The 14,132-nt window shown below is 40.5% G+C and overlaps 1 protein-coding gene across 1 annotated transcript in view; it reads right to left on the bottom strand.

The window, feature by feature from the left end:
• LOC137640228 (uncharacterized) overlaps positions 1–6,989 on the bottom strand; it is a 46,632-nt gene extending 39,643 nt beyond the window's left edge. Inside the window, exon 1 of the mRNA XM_068372797.1 lies at positions 6,498–6,989. The gene's annotated coding sequence lies outside the window, so the exon portion shown is untranslated. The remainder of the gene's footprint in view (positions 1–6,497) is intronic.
• Between the last annotated feature and the right edge of the window lie 7,143 nt (positions 6,990–14,132).

The following is a 14,132-nucleotide window of genomic DNA, read 5'->3' as shown; positions in this document are numbered from 1 at the left end:
GACAGAGTCCATACGAGGCTCATCCAACCTCTTACTGAACAACGGTCTTTTTTCAGCATGAGTCGGACTTTGAGCAGGGCTTGCTCTATTCGGGTGGCAGACGGAAAAGCCCGAAAAACTAGACTGCGAATCTCCATCCCCAAATAGAGAATCGTCTGGGATGGAATCAGTTGAGACTTTTCTAAGTTTACCAACAGTCCCAACTCCTTTGCCAGACCCAACGTCCAGTGAAGGTCCTGCAGACAGCGATAACGGGACGATGCTCTGAGAAGCCAGTCGTCCAAGTACAGGGAGGCTCGAATTCCCGATAAATGAAGGAATTTTGCCACATTCCTCATGAGCCTCGTAAACACGAGAGGAGCAGGGCTGAGGCCGAAGCAGAGTGCTCGAAACTGGTACACCACATTCCTGTAAACAAACCTCAGATACGGTTGAGAATCTGGGTGAATAGGAATGTGGAAGTACGCATCCTGCAGGTCGAGAGAGACCATCCAGTCTCCCTCTCTGACCGCTGCTAGGACGGACTTCGTGGTCTCCATCGTAAATTTTGTTTTTGTAACAAAAACGTTGAGCGCACTGACGTCCAGCACTGGCCTCCAACCTCCCGTATGCTTTGGGACTAGGAAGAGACGGTTGTAAAATCCCGGTGATTGAAGGTCCGAGACTTTCACCACCGCTCCCTTCTCTAGCAACAGAGACACCTGCTGATGTAGAGCTTGTCTCCTTGACTCCTCTCGATACCTGGGAGAGAGGTCTAGAGGAACTGTTACTAGAGGAGGTTTGCGTACAAAAGGTATTTTGTACCCCTCCTTGAGCAACAACACAGACTCTTGGTCTGCACCCCTCTTCTCCCAGGCCTGCCAGAAGTTGTTCAGTCTGGCCCCTACCGCTGTCTGAGGACGTGGGCAGTCAGACTCTGCCACGGGAGGACTTGGATCCTCTCCTCTTGCCTCTCTTTCCGTCGGCACGAGCGCCTCCCCTGCTGGGGGCTCTGCCACGAAAAGGCGGGATAAACCTAGACGCAGGAGTATCGATTCTGGGCCTCACAACAAAAGATGAAGAAGGAGCTACCTTGCGAGCAGAAGTAGCCATCAGGTCATGTGTATCCTTCTGTACAAGCGAAGCAGCAATGTCCTTGATCAGCTGTTGAGGAAACAAGGCAGCCGATAAGGGGGCAAAGAGAAGCTCCGATCTTTGACAGGGAGTAACTCCTGCTGAAAGGAAAGAGCAAAGGGTTTCCCTCTTCTTCAGGACTCCAGACGTAAAGGTGGCGGCGAGCTCATTGGAGCCATCGCGGATGGCTTTGTCCATACAAGACATAATAAGCACGGAAACATCCTGGTCGGCAGACGAGATCTTCCTGCTTAATGCTCCTAGAGACCAATCTAAAAAGTTAAAAACTTCGAAGGCCCTGTAAACCCCTTTAAGGAGATGGTCAAGGTCCGAGGAAGACCAACAAATTTTAGAGCGTCTCATGGCCAGGCGACGGAGAGAGTCTACGAGGCTTGAGAAGTCACCATGGGCAGAGGCAGGGACTCCCAAGCCAAGAACTTCTCCCGTGTCATACCAGACGCTCGCTCTAGAAGCTAGTTTAAAAGGAGGGAAGGCAAAGGCCGTCTTCCCCAAACTCCTCCTGGTAACCAACCAGTCGCCTAGAAGACGTAAAGCCCTCTTAGAAGAGCGAGAGAGCACTAGCTTAGTAAAAGAAGGCTTGGCAGCAGCTAAGCCTAGCGCAAACTCTGACGGAGGCGAACGAGGAGCAGCAGTAACAAAATGGTCTGGGAAAAGATCCTTAAAAATCATCATGATTTTCTTAAAATCCATAGAAGGTTGCGCAGCCTTAGGCTCTTCAACGTCTGACAAAACATCCAAAGGATTATCAGTAGGCGGAGGATCAGCAACATCCTCATCTGAAGGAATCTCGTCCGACAAATGATGAGTCTCAAGCAAGGGAGAGACCTGCCGCGGTGGCAATGCTTGACAAGCAAAGTCCACACGCAAAGGAGCATCAGTACGTCACGTAACTGCTGAAAGGACTGACCAGCAACAACAACAGGAGCGGGAGGACGCTCGACGTCAAGTCGAGACTGCCTTGACTGCCTAGATTGAGCAGTTAAAACAACCTTTGACTGCGGTGCTTGACGCTCAACGTCAAAACAAGGCAACTGAGCTGGTTGGCGAACGTCCTGAACGTCAACACGAGCTTGCGGCAGCGGCTGAACGTCAACACGAGACTGCGGCAGCGGCTGAAAGTCAACACGGGACTGCAGCGAGTGAGGCTCCAAGTCACGTGACTGACGTGACAAACTACCGACATCACGTTTCGTAACGTCAACAGGACGAGTAAAGGCTCGTTTGGGCGGCTGATGGCCAGGATCTCGATCAGCGTAACGGCGAGGATCATCGTGAACCTGCTCAACGGTATACTCCTCCATAAGGGAGGCAAGCTTATTCTGCATATCCTGCAGGACAACCCATTTAGGATCAACGGGAGTCGGTACGGGCCGAGACGATGGTAACGTCTGTGACGGCAAAACATTGCCTTTACCGAGACTCTCGGAGCCCGTGTTACGCTTTCGTTTAAGCGGCGAGCAGTCTTCCGATGACTGCAAAGGGTCAGAGCTGTCCCAATGGCTACAGCCAGGACGCTGGACCTGTCCTGAAGGGACTGACTTCCGCTTTAAGGGTCTAGAAACTTTGCTCCAAGGTTTCTTTAGCGAGAAGCCTTCGGATGACAAGGAGAAAACCGCCTCACTCGTCTTATGGTAGGGGCGGTCTTGACGAGACAAGCCCGATACCATAGAGGGAACGTCTGTTCGTTGGTTAAAGCCTCTCGTCCCCATAAGTCCTACGACATTACTTCTCCCTGGTGCATGGGAGCCTGAAAGAGGTCTCGGACTAGGAGAACGACAAGCACGAACAGACGAACCCTCGGTCGCAACACTAAAAACACTTTGCGCACTAATCACTTTATCCCCACGATTTTCTAATGTGGCACTCTGACACTTTAACACATTCACATCCGCCATGAGTTGATTACGGTCCGATGCTAAAGACTCAACTCTCTCGCCCAAAGCTTGAATGGCAAGCAACATATCCCGCATGGATGGTTCATGAGTGCTAGTAGAGGGTTCAGGAACAACTACTACAGGGGAAGGATTAGGTTCAGGGGCATGGGAGGAGGAAAAATCCAACGACCTAGAGGAGCTTCTCCTCACCCTATCTCTCTCAAGCTTACGAGAATATTTATCAAACTCTAGCCAGTCGAATTCCGAAAGTACCACGCACTCATCACACCGATCTCCTAATTGGCAGGTTTTACCCCGGCAATTAGAACACACGGTATGTGGGTCGAGAAAGGCCTTGGGAAGACGTTTGTTACAATCCCTAGCATTACATTTACGAAATTCAGGTCCAGGGATAGGAGAAGGGTCAGCCATTTTGAAAAGTCAAAAGAAAATCCAAAAACAATCCAAAGTCATCAACAATAAACGCTATCCAAAAAGGGTTCAAGAGTTTTAATTGAAGAAAAAAACACCTGTCACTGCGAAAGCTCAAAACCAAAAAGAAGTACTTCACCAAGAATGACGAAAACTCCAGGTCAACAGCGAGTAACGGAATCAACTTGTCGACAAGACCGACAGAGAAGAACTGAGGCTGTTTACATGTATATGCGGTATCTGGCCGATAGTTGGCGCTGGTGGGCACACCCGCAACCTTCATGGCGATCGCTCGCGAGTTTTTGTGTTTCTGTCGAGCCGTCCGAGACGTCAGCTATTATATATTCACCGGCTAAGTTTAATATTTAAAAAGCGTGGTTTGTATTTCGGTTACGGAACAACTATATTTTTGGAAAATTTACAGTTTCATCCATTATGGGAAATCTATTATAATAATATATTTCCCGAGTAAAGCAAGTCTTTTGTAGTATTTCTGTAAAATATTATCTGTCGCAAATGCCTAGTTCTTTATATATCGACGATCAAACTCACGCTACTCAAGTCTTCCTCCCAGATATTTTCTAAGTCTGTTGTTATTGTTGACTGTGTCTTGTATTTGCTTAAACGAGCCCTGTAACCACTATAATCCGCTGACAAACTAGTCCACTATGAAGTCTTACACGTTTGGCCAATCAGAGCGCCTGTCCACTATGACGTCATACATGTTTGGCCAATCACAGCGCGACAATACAAAGGCGCGACAATACAATATCTTCCCAGGCATTTCATTTCGTTTTTAGACATGGAGACCATAGAAAGGGCGTCATCTCATGTTGCACAAGAAGTTGAAATTCCATTTTCTTGTCCTGACTGTTTCGTAACTTACAATGAATTTGTTGAAAAACTAGTGCATTTGTGCCAGACACAATTTAATTTTACAAAATCAAAATTGGCCTGCATGTCAAGGAACCTTCCCAACGGCTTCACGTTTTCCTCAAAGCAGCAACACATCTTGATGAACCAACAGTTTAAGGTAAGCTTCATTAATTTATAGAGTATATTATAATGGTGATAGTATAACGATGTATGCAGCAGTACCATCCCTTTGGATTTGGTTTGATGGATGTGTTAGGTAGTGGCTGTAAGGGGGGGTGGCCTCGCAGGGGTAGGCCTAGGTAGGGGTACAGGGCCCTAGGTTAGGTGGTTGTATTAGGTTCGGTAGTGTCCCAAAATTCACTGTGGCCTTAAGGGGGGTCGCAGGGGGGGCCGAGCCCCCCCCCCGGTAGGCCTAGGTAGGGGTACAGGGCCCCTAGGTAGCGGTACAGAGCCCCTAGGCTAGGTTAGGTGGGTTTATTAGGTTCAGTAGTGCCCTGAAAATCACTGTGGCCTTAATAAGGGGGGGTCGCAGGGGGGGCGGAGCCCCCCCCCCCCCCCCCCGGTAGGGCTAGATAGGGGTATAGGGGGAGGGGTGGTGGAAGGATAAGTATTCATTTATTGCAAATATCATTTGACGCCCCCCCCCACCCAAAACCCCGGTTCCCACCTGGTGTCCCCCATAATTGTTGGGATGAAGTAGGGTCTTTCTGCATTCTAGAACAACTTAGTAAATCTCCAAATCGGATGGTTTGCGGTCAAAATAAACGTTAAATTCGTTGGAACTACACTATTTCTGATGCAACAAATATATTTTTATTCCAGTTTCCCCATAATGGATGAAACTGTAAATTTACCATATTTTTAACGTACAAACAAAGAAACAAGAGCTCAGTCTAAAGAGGAATTTGAGAGTTATGAAGTAGAGGGGTTTAGTTTTTTTTCTGGAGGGTCAAATTTAATTTTGATTTTTAAACCACATCTAGACCTAACGCTACTTGGAATTACATATCAAACGAAATCTTGGACTTCTCTCTTTTAATAAAAAAGTACTTAAATTTGATAACTTGCTGGAGGAGCAGATGGTAAGAATTACCAAAAATATCCCCATTCCTAAGATAATATATTCAGTGAAGTGAACCAGATAATAACCAATACGGTAAAACACTGTTTTTTTCTGAAGTTAATAGTGTATTCAATGAATTTGACTTTGTTTCACTCGTAAATAAACCATTCCTGTGCTTCCCCAACTCCCTGGTGGGAAAGGAAGGAGTCTAACTGGTTGTTTGCTGATTAAATAAAGGTTAAATTCAGAGAAAGAATATCATTTACTACGGGAAAAACTATTTTTTCTGTTCAAAATGTTGTTCCAGCCATATCTATAACTTTACCAATGAGAGTATTTAAGGTTAACTCATATCCTTTATATATAGTAAAATAGGATGGGATATATGTATGATAGCGGCCACCTGTATGTGCTATTATGGCTAACTTAGAATACGACAGTGAAAGGAGAGGGGTCGCGGGGGGGGGGGGGGGCCTAGCCCCACCGATATGTAAGTAGGTAAAGAAACGCCTTGTAGGTTAGGTTAGGGGAGAAAGTATAAGTCAGTTGATATTCACTTTTAATCAATACGCGAGGAACTGGCCGCTGATATACAAAGGCTCCAATAGGACTGAGCCTCCTTTTATTTTATGTGGCCGATTCAACCTGTATCCACTTACCTCCACTCATTTTGTGAAATGGAATTGCACTTCCAATTCCCCATTCTTGAGTCATCTGTGTGCACCGATCTACTCATGCTCCGTCTTACATATGGGCTATGGTTGGAATGCACTAGTAGCCTAGGCCTAGGGTACACTTTTAGCATGAATTTCTGTCAATGAATTATCCTGAGCTAATTGTCCATTCTATCACAAAATTTGTAGTGCCCTTTACCCAATAAAATTATTAATAAGGGTAAACCATGGGAGACTATACTGCAGGTACTTGCATAGGCCTAAAACGATCCATAAGTTAGACCTAGGCAAGGCTGGCTAATTAAAACTAGGCAGCCAAATCAAAACACCTATGTTAACATTTGAAAATTATAAGAAAATGTTACTAATGACAATCACATAGGAACAAATATAAAAGCCAATTCCCAAGAGAAATTAATCATGAAGATTGGGCAAGAAACCTACCTCACCCGAAGGCTTAGACAGATGATCTTGCCAAACTTTGTCAGCAATGGTATGGTATTAGGGATCCGTATCTGAAGTTGGCGTTCTATTTTATGAAGTTCGTGCTTGGATATGTTATAAACACCATTTTTGTAAAATATAAAACCATTTGGATTTCAAAATAGACACCAAGAAGGTAGGTAAAAGGAACAATTAAAAAAAACTTGTGCGGACGCACCCCACAGCCAATGGGTTACGGAACTAAACCTTAATATGTAAACAAAACACTAACTTTTATTTATAGTAAGGGTAAATTTAATTTTAAAAGATTGTCCAGTATTTTAGAAATAATATTTCAGAAAGTGCACTTTAGAATTAATTATTATTAATCCTAAATATAATGGGGTGAAAGCTATTTCCTTAGTAATTTGCTGCATTTCCTGCTTCGCAAAGGAGAATGTGTAGGTTCAACTGTAGGCCCGTAGGGAGTTCTGCTTTTGAGGGGTTGATGATAATGGTTAGGTCCTGATACGAATATCTATGTAAAACTGATTAAACATCACTATACCTTTCTTCTAGTCTTTGCCTTTGTTATAAAACAAAACTGTGGGAATGTCACTAAGCTTCAACAATATGCGGGAGACTACTTTTTATAGTTTTTCCGGTTTAGTCAGCCTTTTGAAACCTTTACCATAAGGATGTCCCAATCTTAGTGAAATTATAGTATTTTGTCAGCTCAGAAAGATTACTACGACATCAAGAACAATAAAAAAAGAGTTTTTACAGTTTGTCAGTCTATAGGCCCACCTAAATTCTTTCTAAAGTGATGTCATGAACTTGAGGAAAACATAGGCTTGCTCATTTTTTAATTAGGATGGTCCCGTCAACTGCAAGGGCGCAAAAAGTACAGACCTGCCAAATATTATAGTTTTTATCAAATAATTAGAGTCGTTCTGCTCATTGTCAAGTGACGCGAATACTGTCTAGTGTTTGTAATTATAGGAAGCTATATCTAGTATAATTGTCATGAATTCGATGACGAGCACAATACTAATTGACAGTTATGGGTTAGATTAAATGATTTCTGTCATGCAATGTTTCAGTTTGAGTCACGATGGCGGCAGCTTAATTAAAAGCCCAGTTGTATTTGATGGTAGCGCATAGAACAACGGAACAGAAACCACATTATAAAGTTCCTTTTGTCATTGGGCATTAGTCTCCAATAATTTCATTAGTTCTTTTTAAAAAATATCTATATGCATGGATAGCCATTTTCTTCTTTAAACACCGGGACTTTTTTATCTTTTGTTTTGTTTTGCTCATCTTACTAACGATCTTGTATCGATGTTAGGTTCTCTAAGTAATTAAAAAAAAAATAGTGGAACCATTTTAAACTGAACATTACAACTTTTACAAAATGTTATGTATTGCTATGTCATAAACATTTTACAGCTTTATTAGTATTTCAGAATGTCTGTTTTCTATTATTCTTCATTTATAGGATAATAAATCGGAATGTGAACGGTACAGGGTTCTGTGTCATCCGACCTTGAGAGCTTGCTAGATGACTTTTTCTTGATTCTTGGCTTTGCCCCAAGAACTTGATTTTCTAGGATGCACATTAACAATTTCTTGCGCAATATTGATACTGAAAAACGAAGCAAATATTAACGCGCAAAATACCGCTTCCAAAAAGATACTCTACAACCACAAATTGATAACAAACAAGATATTTGGAGAGTTCAATTACATTTTGCCATACATAAGGTAAGTTTTATTATATAGTTCCAACTTAGCTATTTCAGCCAATAGAATATATGTGAATGGAGTGTTCACATAAAAGGACAGGGAATGGCGATTTGTGCAGGAATATTACTGGCGGTTAACAAAATTTGAGTACATAGTCTGAAATGTGAAATCCTGCTCCTCAGTCTCATATGTCGTTCTCCAACATTGCGATGATATAATTTTCTTGATAAGGCACTTATCTTTACTGGAGATGGATACAGAGAAGAATAACATAAGATAATGGCACATTTATTCTTTAAAAGCTGACTCCTAGGTATAGGCCTACCTTCGTGAACTCAAACTCCCCCCAACATATGTTACTTCATAGATTTACTACATACCTTTACACAGAGGGCTCATTAGTAGTTGTCGAACCATGTAATAAGTATGGTATGTGCCAAAATTTCGTCAAGTCACCCATACTAATCCTGTATAAGTTGCCATTCCCTATCCATATATTCTATGTGAATTCTATAGTCACCTATCTACAGTTTGTATTTGCCTGTGGTCTAATTCAAAATTCATGATTTTTCAGTGTATGAGGTTGGGACACATCATTGTATACACGTAGCTAATGTATGAAGTCAAAATAATTTTAAATTTATTCGTGTGGAAGTTGTGAATTGAATTTAAAACTCATTATCGGCTATGGTAGACCAATATTAGAATTAAAGGGTTTTTTATGTTCATATATTTTCTATCTGAATATTTCTCAGCTAAAATGTAGAATACCTTATTGCGTTTAGACTTTAAACATCAGTAGTAGTTAAATGTATAATGTCGGGTAGTTAGTCCTAGAAAATAGGTTTGATGCTTATGCAGATGATGCTACTCTCTTTAGGTCGATCAACTTATAGTAAACTGAATCTCTAAACACAGGTCTAACTAAAACTGGTATGATGTTATATACATATATATATATATATATATATATATATATATATATATATATATATATATATATATATATATATATATATATATACAACAAATGCAGCCATTTCTAGTCTACTGCAGGACAAATGCCTCAGACATGTCAATTCATGTTTGGGTTTTAGCCCATTTTAACTACCATGCTGGCAAGTGCAGATTGGTGATGGTGAGAAATTTTCGTTTGATTACTCACAACTATTCTAGTATGGGTGGCCCTGACTAGTACAGATTTGCTGATCATGGTGATACACAAACTCTTTCACTGCATTAAGGTATTCCCACCCAGAAAGGATATATATATATATATATATATATATATATATATATATATATATATATATATATATATATATATATATATATATATATATATATAATTGTCATCAACTGCACAAGAAAGATCTGAGACGTATCTTCCCACTTGCGTCTGTTTATGGTCTTTGTATTCCAGTATCTATTCCCGCAAATTTTCCCAGCTCGTAAATCTGTTGTCTTCTCTTCCTTTCCATACTTCTTTTGCAATCTCGGGACCTATTCTGTTATTCTTAATGTACAACTATTATTGCGATGGGGAGGGTGGGCTGTGATAGAGTACCTATATAGGTACTCAAGGCTGTGGCACCCTAGCAGTACCCACCAAACTCTGCTGAATCCCTCGTCAGGTTGGGAGGAGCGAAGAGAAGAAAAGTCTCCTTTTTTTTTTTTTTTATGTCGGCTACCCCACGCAAACTGGGGGAAGTGCCTTGGTAAATGAATAGATAGACAACAATTATCTGTCATTCTCATTATATGTCATGTCCATGTCCATTTCTTCTTCTTACATGTTAGAACATCCTCTAATTTAGTTTGTTCTCGTATCTATGTTGTTCTTTTATTGTCTTTTAGTGTTAATACCATCATTATTATTTCTATAGCTCTTTGAGTAGTAACTAGCACATGTTCTGAGACTGTAATAATGGCCCAAGTGTCTGATGCATAAGTTAATACTGGTAGGACCATCTGATTAAATATTTTTCTTTTCAGAGAAAATGGCATTTTACTTCTCATAATCTCATAAGCTCTTCATGCTATGCTTATCTATCTTTTAATTTCGGTCCCATGTCCTGGGAAAACACTTTCCGTCTGTCTTTAGAGGTTCGTTCATTACCATTATTTGTTGTCTCTGCATATTCATTGAACATTATCTTAGATTTACATATTCATTTTCAGTCATATATATATATATATATATATATATATATATATATATATATATATATATATATATATATATATTATATATGTGTGTGTGTGTGTGTGTGTTTGTGTGTGTATACACGCAGAGGCTTACTAATGAAGAGCTATATTTTTAATGGACTTGAAAAAGAGATATTAAAGGTGAACAAACACAAATATGTGCTTATAAATTAACTGGGGTTGGCTCCTGGGAAAGCTCATGCCACAAGTCTTTTCACATCCATACTGCTCCTGATGATTTAGCGATAACTCTACATTGAAAAAACTTCTACCTCACAAACCTACATTAAATCTCTTCAACTGCTTGCAGAACTATCCGACACTGTAGGCAATTTAAATCTAACCTGCTTGCATACTCTCGCTCCCTGGATATAGCGGCCCCTTATTTCTAAAATCTCTACTGCAATATGTATAGCTATGGTTGATAACCCATCAGCAGGTGGTGGGGAAAGCGACAGCCAATACTAGGTAGAACGTTTGATCAAGTTGACATTCCACACATCTCTGAACGAGTTATTATTATTATTATTATTATTACTATTATTATTATTATTATTATTATTATTATTATTATTATTATTATCATTAGCTAAGCTGCAACCCTAGTTGGAAAAACAGGATGATATAAGCCTAAGCACTCCAACAAGGAAAATAGGCTAGTGAAGAAATCAAATAAGAAAACCGATAGAATATTGTGCTGAGTGTACACTCAAGCAAGAAACTCTAACACAAGACAGTGGAAGACCAAGGTACAAAGGGTATGGCACTACTCAAGATTTGAAGAGATGCTTACCAGATAGTCTCTTCTACCCTTATCAAAAGGAAAGTAGCCATTAAACAATTACAGTGCAGTAGTTAACCCCCTTGAGGGAAGAAGAATTTTTTCGGTTATCTTAGTCTTGTCAGGTAGGCCTACATGAGGAAAAAGGAGAATGTGTAAAGACTAGGTCAGACTATTTGATATATGTGTAGGTAAAAGAAAATATGAGCCGTAACCAGGGAGGAATCCAATGTAGTACCTGGATAGTCAAAGACCCCAACAACTCTAGCGGTAGTATCTCAATGGGTGGCTGGTTGTGCTAGTTTTGCATGTAGGTATACGAATCGCAAGTAACGCATCCCCAAATGCCCTGGCTCGTATTTGATGGTATAATTACAAGAGCTATCTGAAAGTATGGAATAACCATGACATATAAGGATCGAGTAAGATTAATGATAACCAATTTGGCATGTGACGGCTCCAGTATAAATAAATGGTAAAGTGTTTGTGTTAAAACACTCCCATGATCTTTGATTTTATATTGATGCTATCTAGGTTTCATGAAAAGTATGTAATGTTTACCAATAAACTTTGCCATTCCATATGTACAACCATTTGGATGCCAATAACTAAGGCGAAATGAGTCCATGTCACATATTCAGTATAGTCATCTTTATTAGGGTCATAAAACATTGCATAGTATAGGTTCCTATGTAAAATTTAACAGATTATTGATAAAGTGCAGGATAGGGGAAGAGGGTAGCAAACCCAACCTCATGGGGATATAGCACAAATCTAGATAGACAGTTATAAGACTTACAACCTCAATCACAGCCAACAGCAATACTAAGGAAACTACTTCATTTTACCCCTGTGATGCGTTATGTCGTTTCCTAATATTTAATCCACCCCCTCCCTCAGTGTCAATCACCTGTTGGGGATGTGAGGGAAGAGGGTACTGTAGGGTAATTGTTCAGTGGCCACTTTCTTCTTGGTAAGGGTAGAAGAGACTCTTTAGTTATGGTAAGCAGCTCTTCTAGGAGAAGGACACTCCAAAATCAAACCATTGTTCTCTAGTCTTGGGTAGTGTCATAGCCTCTGTACCATGGTCTTCCGCTGTCTTGGGTTAGAGTTCTCTTGCTTGAGGGTACACTCGGGCACGTTATTCTGTCTTATTTCTCTTCCACTTGTTTTGTTAAAGATTTTATAGTTTATATAGAAAATTTTTATTTCAATGTTGTTGCTTTCCTTAATATATTTTATTTTTCCTGTTTCCTTTCCTCACTGGGCTATTTTCCCTGTCGGGGCCCCCGGGCTTATAGCATCCTGCTTTTCCAACTAGGATTGTTGCTTAGCAAGTCATAATAATAATAATAATAATAATAATAATAATAATAATAATAATAATAATAATAATAATACTCTTCCAGACTTCATAGGAATGCTTTGGTCTCCTCTTGCTACCTCCCACTCATGCTAAATAATGCCCCATTTATTTTCTAGCGGATTGATATCACAGTCCTAAGGGACCCCAGTCAAGCAGGGGTATATCCGGATGGCTTAGACACCAATTCCTGACTTTTGCACTATTATGAAGAGGTGATCTATCTTAGACGAGGTAAATGGGACGGGGCTCACAATTGGTTAAGTCCACACAGTAAGAAGAAAGGAAGTCTCGAGAACATTATTATAGTGATATGAATTCATAGTCTCTTCCATTGTAACTAGTTCCCCAATTCTACCGTACCACAACCACCCATGCATACCTTTGCTGACTGATATTGCCTGGCCTATCAACTGAACAAATTGTATATTGTTGTCACTATATCGTTGCCTAGTGTAGGCCTTCAATTGACACATGAAAAGTCAGATTCGTCAGCACGTATGGGCAAACGGAAACCTTTCTGTCTTGTGTTTGGGAGACAGAAAGGGAGTTCTAGCTGTGACACTGACAGGAAGACAGACGTCGTGTGTGCAGATGATTCATGCGCTACACGGAAAATTCAGCTAGCTCCCTGCGATATCATCAAAATTAAATTATTGTATGACAATCGTTAATTGGTTTAGTTAAAGCTAAGCAGCGTTTTTATTTTGGATTACAATTAATCAGGTATTATTTTCATCTTTAAATAAATGTTTTAATGACTGATTTTAAAAATGCTATAACAATTCCTCACTGCTGTCAGATGTCACAACAGACCGACACGTAAACAAATATTGCCTTTCGTTATTTAGCTATGAGAGTCATTCATTGGAAAACTAATATCGTTGCAGGGATATATCTGATACTACCATGCCAACTATAGACACCACTAATTACAACCATCATCATCATCATCTCCTCCGCAAATTGACGCAAAGGGCCTCGGTTTGATTTCGGCAGTCACCTGTATCTTGAGCTTTTATTTCAATACTTCTCCATTCGTTATCTCCTACTTAGCACTTCATAGTCCTAAGCTATGTAGGTCTGGGTCTTCCAACTCTTCTAGTCCCTTGTGGAGCCCAGCTGAATGTTTGGTAAACTAACCTCTCTTGGATTTGGGGAGTGCGAAGAGCATGCCCAAACCATCTCCATCCACCCCTCATCATAATCTCAGCCACATATGGCACCATATAACTACTACTGTATTTTTGTGTGACAAATTGGTGGTGTTCTTCCAGAGACTATTAATGATTGAAATTAATTTAACGGTTTCAAATACACCTTACTAATGGTTTAATGGTTTAGCTAGTTCTTGCTCAGCTGGTTCAAATGCTGTTCTACATCTTATGTGTTGATGATGATGATGGCTGTTATGTAGGATTTACGACATGTGTTATGCATGTTCAGTCAATTGAGCGTTGACCATCTTATTTAGCCTACCTCCACCATACTGTATATAACTACAAACAAGTCGTTAACTCGTTCACAGAGGAGCCGAAACGTTCAACCATGGCTG

The sequence above is a fragment of the Palaemon carinicauda genome, chromosome 4 (assembly GCF_036898095.1).
Source record: "Palaemon carinicauda isolate YSFRI2023 chromosome 4, ASM3689809v2, whole genome shotgun sequence".
Classification (NCBI taxonomy): Eukaryota; Metazoa; Arthropoda; class Malacostraca; order Decapoda; family Palaemonidae; genus Palaemon; species Palaemon carinicauda.
The sequence above is the reverse complement of the archived record's forward strand: the minus strand, read 5'-3'. Positions and strand labels throughout refer to the sequence as shown.